At 41.4% G+C, this 14714-nt stretch overlaps 1 protein-coding gene across 4 annotated transcripts in view; it reads right to left on the bottom strand.

Annotated features, from left to right (window-relative positions):
• The window catches only part of SORCS1 (sortilin related VPS10 domain containing receptor 1), a 500078-nt gene that overhangs the window by 25130 nt on the left and 460234 nt on the right, over positions 1–14714 (bottom strand). The window lies entirely within an intron of this gene.

Raw genomic sequence — 14714 nt, 5'->3', positions numbered from 1 at the left:
ACAGTTGGAACCAAGTGTAGCTACAACTTAAGTAATGAATTGCCAATATTTATTTCATGCTTATGGATATTAAGTAAACTGCTTCATAGGCTGACTCATGTACTGGAAAGACCCATAGAATTCTGGACTATGCAATATTTAACCCCAAGCATGGGGCAAATAACCTAATTTGGGTAGAAATATAGTATTAAGGTAAGGTTATGTAGATGACATAAAACTCTGTTCATCTGTTTAAAGTAGAAAACCTAGCTCAATTTGCTGTTTCCCTTACACTTTTGAGAAATTTCTGAAAAGCTATTGGAGATAATTATATTCCTATTATTTTTATGGGGTCTCCTTGCCTTATTTTTAATACTCTAATCATCAATTTAATATTGATTCAACATGTTTTTTAGTCTAATTAGATGCTTTCTGATCATCATTCTGCCAGTTCAGTTCTTACTTATCTTCCTTTTCTATTTGTTGAATTTCATTTACTCCACTGAGTTGTCCTCTTGGATCCCTTTACTAATTCAACAGGGCCTGATCCTTGCAGAAGCCCCTGATTGGTAATGAAGCTAAAGTGTGAAGCAGATAAACATCTTTGCTGAACAACAGGAACATGGGATGACCATCAGTGTCCTGTGGATGAGCACCTGGATCCAGGGCAAGCTCAGCCCCTCAAATGTTGTCATTTCAAAATGATGCAGAAAAATAAGACTGTGATAAAACTATGGTGAAAACAGGGGGGCGGAGCAAGATGGCGGACGAGTAACACCGCCAGACAGAGGGTCTCTGCGGAGAGGACCGATCCTAGCAGAAACTAGAGGAAAGAAGCAAGAAGACGAGCATACAGCGGACAAGGGCTGGAAGGAGGGGTACCTGAGACCCCGGGAGACTCCACGGGAGGAGGCTGCGGAGGAGAACTGGAGGCTGAGACCACCGGAGCAGCCCGGAGACCAGCGGCAAGGGTAGGTGGATCTGCTGTTTCCCCTCCCCTGCATTCGGGACTGCTGGTGGGCTCCCCAGCGGGTGGAGAGACCTGGGGACACCAGCCCAGAGACTGCCGCCGCCTGCCAACGGTGAGCCTGTAGCAGACGTGGCACCAGGTTCCCAACTTCCTCCGGGCACCTCCGTGTGCACGGACCTGAGCCGCGCGGCAGGCGCCATATTGCCTCCTCCCTCCCTCCGCCGACCCTACCCGCGGCTGCCCAGAGAGACAATACAGCCACCAGCCGGAGGCACCTCCAGGGAACGGGACCTTCCCGTTTGGGACCCCGCCCGCCCTCCCAGGTGCTGCTGGCACCGCACCGTGTTCCCAGGAAAACGGTGCCGACTCAGAGGCTGAGAGACATAGACCCAGCTTGGGCTCCCTGTGGGTGAATTAGGACCGGAAATCCTCTCCCTGGTGGGAATACAGTTTGAACTCTGGGACCCAGAGGTCGGACCTGCAGACCAGATCCCCTGCACCAAGGGCTAGCATTGCCCGGGGCCCAGAAGGGTTATACGTGAACAGCCTACTGAGGGCTCTGTGCCTCCAGGGGCAGATCGGCGCCCTAGAGAACAACCCTCCTCCCAGGAGGAGGCCGTGCCCCCAACCCAGGTGGCGTTCCTGTGCAGGGAACCTCCCCGCCGACACCACAGTCCGGGGAGGCCTGGTGGCTTGTGGTCTGGCCTGCTGGCAGAGGCCCAGGAGTAGCTGGAGAGTTGGAGAGTGTGGAAAGAGGCAAGGCCTGCTGCAGACTGCGGGTCTCTCAGACAGCCCCACCCCGACACCCAGACTTTCTGGCTGAGCAGGACCATTCCAGCCCCACCCTGTCAGCTTTCCCTGGAAGCTGAAAACAGAACTTTGACCCCTGCTAATGGCCTGAGGGCAGGCTTATCCAACCCAGCTCCGCCCAGAACGAGAGCTGATAACAGGACTCAAAATCAACACCATAGCCTGTTCCTCCAAGCAAACGCCACCTACTGACAGGGACGGCATCTTGCACAGCCTTGCCACGGCATCCACTGACTCAATATACAGGGAGTGGTCCAATCTCACCCACAGGCACCACCTAACGCCTCAGAAACTAAACAAGGTGTGTGAATACCCAAACAATAACCTAAGGAAAGAAACAACAACTGATCGACATGGGAAGAAATCAGCGAAAGAACTCAGGAAATATGAAGAACCAAACAGAAAACGCACCCCCAAGGAAGAGCACCAGCCCCCTAGAAACGGACACCGACCAAAATCAGGCAACCAATATGACAGAAGAGGAATTTCGTATGTGGATCATAAGAACACTCACCCAACTGCAACAACAACTCAATAACCAACACCAAGAAAACACAAAAAACCTCCAAGAAATGGAACAAAGGTACAACAAAGAGATTGACACAGTGAAGAAAACTTTAACCGAAGTCCTGGAGATGAAGAATCAACTCAGAGAACTACAAAATACTGTGGAAAGTCTCAAGAACAGGGTAGATCAAGCAGAAGAAAGAATCTCAGAGCTTGAAGATAACACCTTCCGATTAAATAAATCAGTCACAGAAATACAGCAGAGAAACAAGAGAAAAGACCAAAGCCTACAAGAGTTGTGGGATTATGTGAAAAAACCTAACGTGAGGGTCATAGGTTTAGCCGAAGGGGAGGAAGACAACACTCAAGGGCTGGACAAGCTTTTTGAAGATATAATGGAGGAAAATTTCCCAGGCCTTGCTCAAAATCTCGATATACAAGTTCAAGAAGCCCAGAGGACCCCTGGGAGATTCAATGCAAACAGGAAGACGTCACGTCATGCAGTCATCAGACTGACCAAAGTATCAACTAAAGAGGCCCTTCTAAGAGCTGTAAGACAAAAGAAGCAAGTGACATACAAGGGAAAGCCAATTCGAATAACATCAGACTTCTCTAATGAGACTTTACAAGCAAGGAGAGACTGGGGCCCCATTCTCACTCTTTTGAAACAAAACAATGCCCAGCCTAGAATATTATTCCCTGCAAAACTAAGCTTCGTATATGAAGGAGAAATAAAAACATTCTCAGACAAGCAAAGGCTCAGAGAATTCACCAAGACAAGACCAGCCCTACAAGAAGTACTTAAAACAGCGTTATGCACGGAACATCATAATAATAATCCACGGATATAAAAACAACCAAAACCCAAAGATATTAAAGGCCAGATATTACAATGGCTCAAGACAGAAATCATAGCAACAACATCCAACCCAACAGAATGATCAGTAATCTACCTTACCTATCAGTTCTCTCAATAAATGTGAATGGCTTAAACTCTCCACTCAAGAGACATAGGCTGGCTGAATGGATAAGAAAATACAGGCCAAGTATATGCTGTCTTCAGGAAACACATTTAAACTGCAAGGATGCACATAGACTAAAAATAAAAGGGTGGAGATCAATATTCCAAGCAAATAGAAGCCAAAAGAAGGCTGGTGTGGCAGTTCTAATTTCAGACGATTTAGTATTTAAACCAACAAAAGTAGTAAAAGACAAAGACGGTCATTATATAATGGTGAAGGGCACAGTCCATCAAGAAGAGATAACAATTTTAAATATATATGCACCCAACTTAGGTGCACCCAGATTCATAAAGCAAACCTTACTGGAGCTAAGCAAATGGATTAATAGCAACTCCATAATCGCCGGAGATTTCAACACCCCATTGACGGCACAAGACAGATCCTCCAAACAGAAAATTAATAAAGAAATAATGGACTCAAACAAACTCTAGAACAATTGGGTCTGACAGACATCTACAGAACATTCTACCCAAAATCCACTGAATATATGTTCTTCTCATCAGCTCACGGGACATTCTCTAAGATTGACCATATCCTAGGACACAAAGAAAATCTCAAGAAATTTAAAAAAATAGAAATCATACCATGTACCTTCTCAGATCACAGTGGAATAAAACTAGAAATCAACCCTAACAGAAACTCACATTTCTACACAAAAACGTGGAAATTAAACAACCTCCTACTAAATGATTACTTCGTAAATGAAGAAATCAAGACGGAAATAAAAAACTTCTATGAAGAAAACGACAATGGAGAGACAAGTTATCAACTCCTCTGGGACACAGCTAAAGCAGTTCTGAGAGGAAAGTTTATCTCCATAAATGCCTATAACCAAAAGGCAAGAAGATCACAAATAGACAATCTAATGAAACGACTCAAAGAGCTGGAAAAAGAAGAACAGACCAACCCCAAGCCCAGCAGAAGAAGTGAAATCAACAAGATCAAATCAGAACTAAACGAAATTGAAAACAGGAAAGCTATTCAGGAGATTAATAAAACAAAAAGTTGGTTCTTTGAAAAAATAAACAAAATTGACACGCCATTGGCTAAGCTAACGAAAAGCAGAAAAGAGAAATCTCTAATAAGCTCCATCAGGAGTAAAAAAGGAGATATCACAACTGATCCCAAAGAGATACAAGATATAATTTATGAATACTACAAAAATCTTTATGCACACAAACTGGAAAATGTGGAGGAAATGGACAAATTTCTAGAAACACACAGCCTCCCTAGGCTCAACCAGGAAGAAATAGATTCCCTGAACAGACCAATCTCAACAGCTGAAATAGAAACAGCAATTAAAAATCTCCCTAAAAAGAAAAGTCCCGGTCCAGATGGCTTCACACCTGAATTTTACCATACTTACAAAGAAGAACTAGTACCTATCTTGCAGAAACTATTCCATAACATCGAGAAGAACGGAAACCTCCCCGACACCTTTTATGAAGCGAATATTACTCTGATACCAAAACCAGGAAAGGATGCAACAAAAAAAGAAAACTACAGACCAATATCCCTAATGAATATAGATGCAAAAATTTTCAACAAAATCTTAGCTAACCGAATCCAGACACTTATCAAAAAAATAATCCACCACGACCAAGTGGGCTTCATCCCAGGGATGCAGGGATGGTTCAACATACGTAAATCTATAAATGCAATTCACCACATAAACAGAAGCAAAAACAAAGACCACATGATTCTTTCAATAGATGCAGAAAAAGCTTTTGACAAAATTCAACACCCTTTCATGATACGAACACTTAAGAAAATAGGCATAGAAGGGACATACCTAAAAATGATACAAGCCATATATGACAGACCCATAGCCAACATCATACTGAATGGGGAAAGATTGAAATCATTCCCACTTAGAACTGGAACCAGACAAGGCTGCCCACTATCTCCACTTCTGTTCAACATAGTGCTGGAAGTCTTGGCTACAGCAATCAGACAGGAAAATGGAATCAAAGGTATCCAAATAGGGGCAGAAGAGATCAAACTTTCACTGTTTGCTGATGATATGATATTGTATCTAGAAAACCCCAAGGATTCAACCAAGAAACTCCTGGAACTGATCAATGAATTTAGTCAAGTCTCAGGATACAAAATCAATACACAGAAATCAGAGGCATTCATATACGCCAACCACAATCTAATTGAGAACCAAATCAAAGACTCAATTCCCTTCACAATAGCAACAAAGAAATTAAAGTACCTAGGAATATATTTAACCAAAGAGGTAAAAGACCTCTACAGGGAGAACTATGAAACACTGAGGAAGGAAATAGCAGAGGATGTAAACAGATGGAAATCCATACCATGCTCGTGGATCGGCAGACTCAATATCATCAAAATGTCTATACTACCCAAACTGATCTACAGATTCAATGCAATACCTATTAAAATCCCATCAGCATTCTTCACAGATATAGAAAAAATAATTTTACGCTTCGTATGGAACCAAAGAAGACCCCGAATATCAAGAGCAATTCTAGGCAACAAAAACAAAATGGGAGGCATTAATATGCCAGATATCAAACTATACTACAAAGCTGTAGTAATTAAAACAATATGGTATTGGCACAAAAACAGGAATATTGACCAGTGGAACAGATGTGAGAATCCTGATATAAAACCATCCTCATATAGCCATCTCATCTTTGACAAAGCAGACAAAAACATACGCTGGGGAAAAGAATCCCTCTTCAATAAATGGTGCTGGGAAAACTGGATAGCCACCTGTAGAAGGCTAAAACAGGACCCACACCTTTCACCTCTCACAAAAACCAACTCACGCTGGATAACAGACTTAAACCTAAGATATGAAACTATTAGAACTCTAGAGGAAAAAGTTGGAAACACTCTCCTAGACATCGGCCTGGGCAAAGAGTTTATGAAGAAGTCCCCAAAGGCAATCACAGCAGCAACAAAAATAAATAATTGGGACATGATCAAACTACAAAGCTTCTGCACAGCCAAAGAAATAGTCATGAAAGTAAACAGACAACCTACAGAATGGGAGAAAATTTTTGCATCCTATGCATCCGATAAGGGACTGATAACTAGAATATACTTAGAACTCACGAAAATCAGGAAGAAAAAATCAAATAACCCCATTAAAAAGTGGGCAAAGGACTTGAACAGAAATTTTTCTAAAGAAGACAGAAGAATGGCCAACAAACATATGAAGAAATGCTCAACATCTCTAATCATCAGGGAAATGCAAATCAAAACCACAATGAGATATCACTTAACCCCAGTGAGAATGGCCTTTATCAAAAAATCTCCAAACAATAAATGCTGGCGTGGTTGCGGAGAGAGAGGAACACTCCTACACTGCTGGTGGGACTGCAAACTAGTTCAACCTCTGTGGAAAGCAATATGGAGATACCTTAAAGCGATACAAGTGAATCTACCATTTGATCCAGCAATCCCATTGCTGGGCATCTACCCAAATGATCCAGTGACACTCTACAAAAAAGACACCTGCACTCGAATGTTTATAGCAGCACAATTCATAATTGCAAGGCTGTGGAAACAGCCCAAGTGCCCATCAATCAAAGAATGGATTAATAAAATGTGGTATATGTACACCATGGAGTACTATTCAGCTCTAAGAAACAATGGTGATATAGCACACCTTATATTTTCCTGGTTAGAGCTGGAACCCATACTACTAAGTGAAGTATCCCAAGAATGGAAAAACAAGCACCAGATATATTCTCCAGCAAACTGGTATTAACTCAGTAGCACCTAAGTGGACACATAGGTGCTACAGTAATAGGGTATTGGGCAGGTGGGAGGGGGGAGGGGGGCGGGTATATACATACATAGTGAGTGAGATGTGCACCATCTGGGGGATGGTCATGATGGAGACTCAGACTTTTGGGGGGAGGGGGGGAAATGGGCATTTATTGAAACCTTAAAATCTGTACCCCCATAATATGCCAAAATAAAAAAAATAATTAAAAAAAAAATAAAAAAAAAAAGAAAAAGATTAAACTCCAAAAAAAAAAAAGAAGCATTGGGTTTGAAACAAAAGACAGAGTTTCCGGATGGCCCTAGAGTGACCCCAGGGGACTTGAGAGAACTCATTCATCTTCCCTACAACTTTTTCCCCTGTGTGTTAAAAGCAGATAACAGACCCATCCCCTTATTTCACAAAGTTCCTCTAAGAATTAAAAGAGATAAACCAGAACAAAAAGGACAGATAATTGTACCACAGGTGAATTTCAGATTGCTCTGCCTGTCGTTTTAAATTTCTTTCTCTCCATGGAGAGAATCGGTATGTGGATAGGCTGACTTTGTACATTTGTGGGAGGGGCAGTCAAAAAAACATTTATTGAAAACCTAATATATGCAAAGTTTGTAGAGGGGTGCAAAAGAGTGTAAAATATACTCTCAACCACCTTAAGGAATGGAAATCCCTATGTCCACTCTCATCCTATAATTCATAGGAATGCTACTTTGGAAATTTGGGAGGCAGAATAATGCCCCCCAAGGATGTCCACATCCTAATCCCAGAACCTAGGAATATGTAAGGTTATATGGAAAAGGAGAATCAAGGTTGCAGATGGAATTAAGGTTTCCAACCAGCTGGTCTTGACATGGGGGATTATCCTGGGATGTGTGAGTGACCCAGTGTAATCATCAGGGTCCTTACAAGTAGAAGAGGGGAGCAGAAGAGATGGCACTGTAAGAAAGGCATGGCCTAGTGCTGCTGGCTTTGAAAGTGGAAGAATGGGCCTGAGAGCCAGGGAACTGAGCAGTCTAGAGACGCTAAAAAGAGTCAAGAAAACAGATTCCCCTCAGATCCTCCAGAAGGAATGAAGCCTTGCTGACACCTGGATTTTAGCCCAGGGAGACCCATTTCAGACTGATGACCTACAGAAGTTAAAATAATAAATCGGTACTGTTTAAACCACTACATTTTTGATAATATGTTACACTAGTCATAGGAAACTCATAAAAGAATTCAGTTTTGTTTTGTTGTATTTTGGCTTTTAATTTGGAGAGACAGTCCTTCTGACAGTCTTGTACTTTGCAAGTAAACCTCTTTTCTTTTCTAAAAAAAAAAAAAAAACTATGGTGAAAACAATTTTATTCTCTGTATTTGGCTACTCCTTTTCTTGGGCACTGGGAATCTTCCAGAATGGTCCACATTTACGGAAGTGGATTTCTAGCACAGAATCCATAAAATAGTTTTCCTCTGTATTCTTCAGTAAGTTCATTTTCTATCTTATTCTTATCATCGAACTGGTAGGGTTTTTATAGGAATCTGACAATGGCTTTTTTTAGTAGAAGTCTATCACAAACATTTTGGCTATGAAACACAAACACACACGCACATATATATTATTGCAGATTTTTTTTTTTTTTTTTTTTTTTTTTTTGAGACAGAGTCTCACTCTGTTGCCTGGACTAGAGTGCAGTGGTGTCATCATAGCTCACTGCAACCTCAAACTCCTGGGATCAAGTGACTCTCCTGCCTCAGCCTCCCAAGTAGCTGGGATTACAGGAGCATGCCACCACACCCAGCTATTTTTTCTATTTTTAGTAGAGATGGGGTCTTGCTTTTGCTCAGGCTGATCTCGAACTCATGAGCTCAAGCGATCCTCCTGCCTCAGCCTCCCAGAGTGCTAGGATTATAGGCATGAGCCACTGCACCCAGCCAGAAAAAAATATTTTAATTCAAATATGAAAGACTTGTCAGAAGCAATTAAGGAATTGGATTGTTTTATAGAATCTATTACATGAAACAAAGGGAATTATGTACTTGTAAGAGAAAGACTTTCCATTTTTTTTTTTTTCCTTTGAGTAGATACCCAGTAATGGGATTGCTGGATCAAATGGTAGTTCTACTTTTAGCTCTTTGAGGTATCTCCATATTACTTTCCAAGAGGCTGTACTAGTTTGCAGTTCTACCAGCAGTGTGTGAGTGTTCTTCTATCAGACATCTGCACTAGAATGTTTATAGTAGCAAAATTCATTATTGCAAAGATGTGGAAACAACCAAAGTGCCCATTAACACATGAGTGGATTAATAAGATGTGGTATATGTATACCATGTAGTTCTACTCAGCCACAAAAAACAATAGTGATATATAGCACCTCTTGTATTTTCCAGGATAGAGCTGGAACCCATTCTACTAAGTGAAGTACCCCAAGGATGGAAAAACAAGCACCACATGTACTCACCATCAAATTGGTATTAACTGATCAACACTATGTGCACATATAGTAGTAACATTCACCAGTTGTCAGGCAGGAGGGACAGGGAAGAGGGGAGGGGTACATATACACCTAATGGGGGTGGTGCACACAGTCTGGGGGATGGATATGCTTGAAGCTCTGACTAGGGTGGGGCAAAAGCAATACATGTAACCTAAACATTTGTACCCCTGTAATATGGTGAATTAAAATAATATATTTTCCACTTTCAACCAGGTGAAGTGATATTTCTTATCCCTGAGAATTTTTTCTTGAAGTGAGAAATATAAATCATTAAACCAGAAAATAGAGTTCATCAGAACAACATGCTTCTAATGTATAATCTCTGGGAGAGTCTTGTGAAAATAATTAACTTCCTATTATACCATTACTTCAGTGGCTTGATCTGTATCATTTACAAAATTAAGCAGAAAATGCAAAAATAATCTGGTAACAGGAAGTATGTTTCATGTATTTAACTTGCAGTAAAGGACAATCAACAATGAATAAAGCTTTGAGGGAAAAAATTATATATAAGAAAAAAAACCAAATGAAAGTTACATTGCATACAAGAAGAATCTCAATTGAGAACCATGTACTTTTCTACTCAAATAAATGAGTATGAAATTGTTGACAGATTTTCACAGTATTTTAAATCATTTCCACCCCACTTGCAGAAGTGTTTATCCTGTATTATTTTCATCAGATTATGAGTTGTTATATACATTTAAAAGTATACTATATATGCATTGAACATTATTTTGGTAAAGATGCTTATTTCTTTCTATTTGTTCTAACACAGCATAGCTTAGGCGTTAGTGCTGGTATCTCCATGGAAAGGAACATGAAGCTTAAAGGAAATACCAAGGTTTACCCAGTTAATATTTGAAAAGTTGAGACTAGACTACAGCTTTGTTTGACTCCTAATCCTAGAGCATTCCCACTGAAAACATTTTACTTGAACCAGTTGACAAATAGAGAGATGGCAAAAGATATGTGGAGAGACATCTGGCAGAGTGGGTTTAGGGGTTGGAAAAAATGCAGCATTTCATTCATTACGCTGCCATCTCCCATTCATCTGTGAAGCACACAATTGAAAACACAAGCTCTGATGTTCCATGACCAATATGGGCTACAGGAACAGGCAATTTCTAACACTATCCTCAGGATGGCCACATTCTGTTCACCAGGTAGTATAATTGTTAATGTTTGGGAGAGTTTTGGCGTAGGAAAGGAGTAGAATAAACTGCAATCTACAGAAAAGTATAGTAATAGCCTAAGTGAGAAGAACAAACACTTGTCTGATAAAGACTCAAGGGAAATAATGTGTGATTTCTGGGAGTCTGAACCTGCTGGAGCAAGTCAAATTTATTTCTTTTTCTGTCTAGTGAAAAGTGTATTGTCTCAACAAATTTCATTTATCCTTTACACAGTCATCCCTCTTCTGCTGTTCTCTTGCACAGTCTGTTTTCTATTCTACTTCAGCTAAACAATCATGACCAAAGAAACAACATATTATTACTGGTATCTGCCTATTTGGTGGAATACGCCTTTGATTCAAATGCAGCACACATTTTAAACTACCACTTAAAAGGACAGTGGAGACTGAGTACAAATACTAGCAAGGCTGCCGTCGAAAGGATGTTGTAGAAAGGACCTGCTATGGGGAAAACACCACCTCTCCTTTTCATCTTCTTGATGAAGGTTGAAGATGAACGTAGCAGTCAGAATCAAGTAGGGTAGGCTGAGGTAACAATTCTAAATTCTCAGGGGCTTGGCTTAACAAGGCATACCTGTTCACATGCCATATCCACTGCAGGTAGGTCTCACAAGGACATAGGCTGGTAAAGCAGCCAACTAAAACTTTTCCATTCACACATACACTGTAGGAGAGAGAAGGAGCTCTCGAGTTGTAGAACTAGTATTTGAATACTTTAGCTTGGATGCGACACAGATCACTTCTGCTCCCAACTCGTTGGCCTGGATAAGTCCTGCAGTTCTGCCCATCTAGGAGAGACTCATGAGTACCACTCTATGGTGTACCCAGAAGGGGTAGTGGACTGAAAATATTCAGTCAACAGCAGTGATGGTTACCACACAAAGAACACATTCCATATCTAAACAATTTTTAATGATACCAATATGGGAAAACACACTCTCAGATTATTAGAATGAAAGTAGCAATCCTTGAAACATGAAAAAAGAAGAGTTTTTGAGGACAATAGAGCATGCCCTTCCTAAATGTATAAAACACACAACCCAAAGAAGTGTACAAGGTGAAAATACAGATTGAAAATGGGCTTTAGTAAATTTATCAATGACAAAGGTACACCGAGCCAACACATCAATACTTATTCTGAAGTTGGTAGGAGAATTGCAAACCCTACTGAACATACATAGCATTCTCGGGCCACGTTTAGAGACAGCCTTGCCTGAGATGACTTTGGAGCTGACTCAGGTGGCCAATGCTGATCCTGTCACATTACTAAGGTCTCTTCAAATAGCAGTTGAGGGATATTCCTTTTGTCTTCAAAGAGGAACATCTTTCCCAATTCATACAACATGATTTCTGGATTAAATAATGGGGAAGCAAGGGAGACAAATACTGAGTTCTAGTTAATGCTAGCTCCCCCAGTCCCTCTCCTTCTTAGCACACACACACACACACACACACACACACACACACACACACACACACACAAACAGGTTGATTAAAGTGCCTGAGAAGTTTCCTGGGTTATGTATGAAAGAAGCAAATTGGCCATAAATGCTTCTCTCCCTCAGTTTCCCCATCACCAGCTTTAAGCTCTGTCTCCTTCTGCCATATTTATTTCGGTCCAAATCTCACCTACTCTACATTCAGTTATAGTTTTCCTACTTCAGTGAAATTCCTTATAAACTCCAGAGTAAGTTTATAATTCAACTCCCCATGTTCAAAAATCTGCACTGCCAGGCACGCTATGTGGACATACAGACAACAGTTTTCACAATAATTTTTTTTTATTTTCACAATAAATCTTTTCACAACAAATCTTTAATTTCTTAAAAAGCTGCCAGTGGATGATTCTATTTTCAGATCTCATTTCTTCCTCAGATTTTGGGTTCTCCACCTGTCAAATGTTTATGGTAATATAAATAGCAGAAAAGGAAATATATTGTTTGTAGTGGAGACTTTTCCCATGGTTGTTTTGCTCCTTTTCAATGTTCTCATGTTCTTTAAGGATTCTGAAAGACAACACCCTGTAGACTCCTTATCTCCCCAGCACAGCATCACAAACAATGTCCACAGAGCATGGTGGTCTTTCCTCCCCCAGGAAAGCCCAACACAATCTGCTGACCCCTGAGGACTCTGAGAGGAGCTAGGAAGTGCAACACTGAGGGGGGCAGGGCTTGCTCCAATCCTGAGCATGTGCTGCCCGGATGAGGCCAGCTAAGGGCAAGAGTGCCTTTTCTCACTCACCAGAGATCTTAAATAGAGACTGGTGGTGCCCTCCCAGACAGAGGCCACTTGATTAACCCAGCCTGCAGCATCCCGATAACAGGGTCAAGTATTCCCCACTGTGAAGAATTTTCAATTTATTTCACAGACAAGATAGTTCAATGCAAGCCGGCATCCCTGCTCTCCAGGCATGCTCTCCGAGGACAGGAAGGAGAGCTCAGAGCCCTTCTCTAGGGCCTTGCCTCCCATTCTGCAGAGGCCATTTGGCCAGGATCCCAGTTCTTCCTCCACTGGGAGTTCTGTGCTGTATCTTTGTAAGGAAAGGGCCAGGGCATGAAGACAGGGGATAAGGAAAGTCCTTCCCAAGTTTCAGTTGAGATTTAGAGAGCCCTTCAAAGGAGAGGGTTCATTTCTGGTGTTTGGGTTTGCTTTGCATTTGCCTTAGATTTCTGTTTAATTTTGAATGGTGCAAGTCAGATGCTTTGGCCTGGCCAGCACTCCTCCCTTCCTCACATTTTTCTTTGAAGCATCATGTCCTTCTCCACTCTTGTTCCATTTGGATCAAGGAGGGTATAAAACATCTGAGGTTGTCACTGTCAGCTCCCTATCCCCATGACTGCAAGGGACTGCTTGAGAGATGCCACTTCACCCAGGTCAGAGCAGTGAAAATTATGTACCTGGGGCTCTTGCTGATGCTGTCGTAAGAGGGGTACTGTCTTTTGGATGTGGTTGATAAACTGGCTAAATAGAAGCTAGGGATTCCTGTGTCCCTCCTTGCTTTCCTATGGGTGGGCTTCATTCTCAGGCCAACTTCCCATATGGTCACAAGGAAAACAGATGGAGAGAAAGAGAGGGAAGTAATTCATTGACACTTTTGACGGGTTCCGAATTCATCCATGTCTGCACTGAATCTCTGCACTTCTCAATTAAATGAATCATAAACTCACTTTTTTCCCCTAAAGTTGTTTAAGTGACTGAGTCACAGAGAAAGATGAAAGGACCCTTCCTACATTAAAAACCACGGATTTCCAGGGGGCAGTCCCCGTTTCACAGGGTTTAGATATTAGATATGTGCCTTTGTTTTACTCTTTTTTTTTTTTTTTTTTTTGAGACAGAGTCTCGCTTTGTTGCCCAGGCTAGAGAGAGTGCCGTCGCGTCAGCCTAGCTCACAGCAACCTCCCTCAAGCTCCTGGGCGCAATCGATACTACTGCCTCAGCCTCCCGAGTAGCTGGGACTACAGGCATGTGCCACCATGCTCAGCTGATTTTCTCTCTCTCTCTCTCTCTCTCTCTCTCTCTCTCTATATATATATATATATATATATATATATATATATATATATATTAGTTGGCCAATTAATTTCTTTCTATTTATAGTAGATACGGGGTCTCGCTCTTGCTCAGGCTGGTTTCAAACTCCTGACCTTGAGTGATCCACCTGCCTTGGCCTCCCAGAGTGCTGGGATTACAGGAGTGAGCCACCGTGCCCGGCCTGTTTTATAAATTGATTTCATTGCTGTACTTTTTTCATCAGGGTAGTAATGTTTTTCACAACTAAGGCACTAATTTCTGACGTGCTTTCTTAGGCACTTGTGTGGTCACTGTATTTACTTTGGCTTGAGTCCTGGAAGAGGCTGATACATTGGCAATTTTCTTAAACAAAGTTACAATATCTAGCTTGGTTCTCTATTTTCCTTTAATGCTATAAATCTGCATAGCTTATATCAACTCATGCCATTCATATACACGCTTTCCTTTTCTTATTGTTGCTGTT

This window comes from Microcebus murinus, chromosome 14 (genome assembly GCF_040939455.1).
Source record: "Microcebus murinus isolate Inina chromosome 14, M.murinus_Inina_mat1.0, whole genome shotgun sequence".
NCBI lineage: Eukaryota > Metazoa > Chordata > Mammalia > Primates > Cheirogaleidae > Microcebus > Microcebus murinus.
Note: the sequence above shows the minus strand (reverse complement) of the source record. Positions and strands in the feature narration are given on the sequence as shown.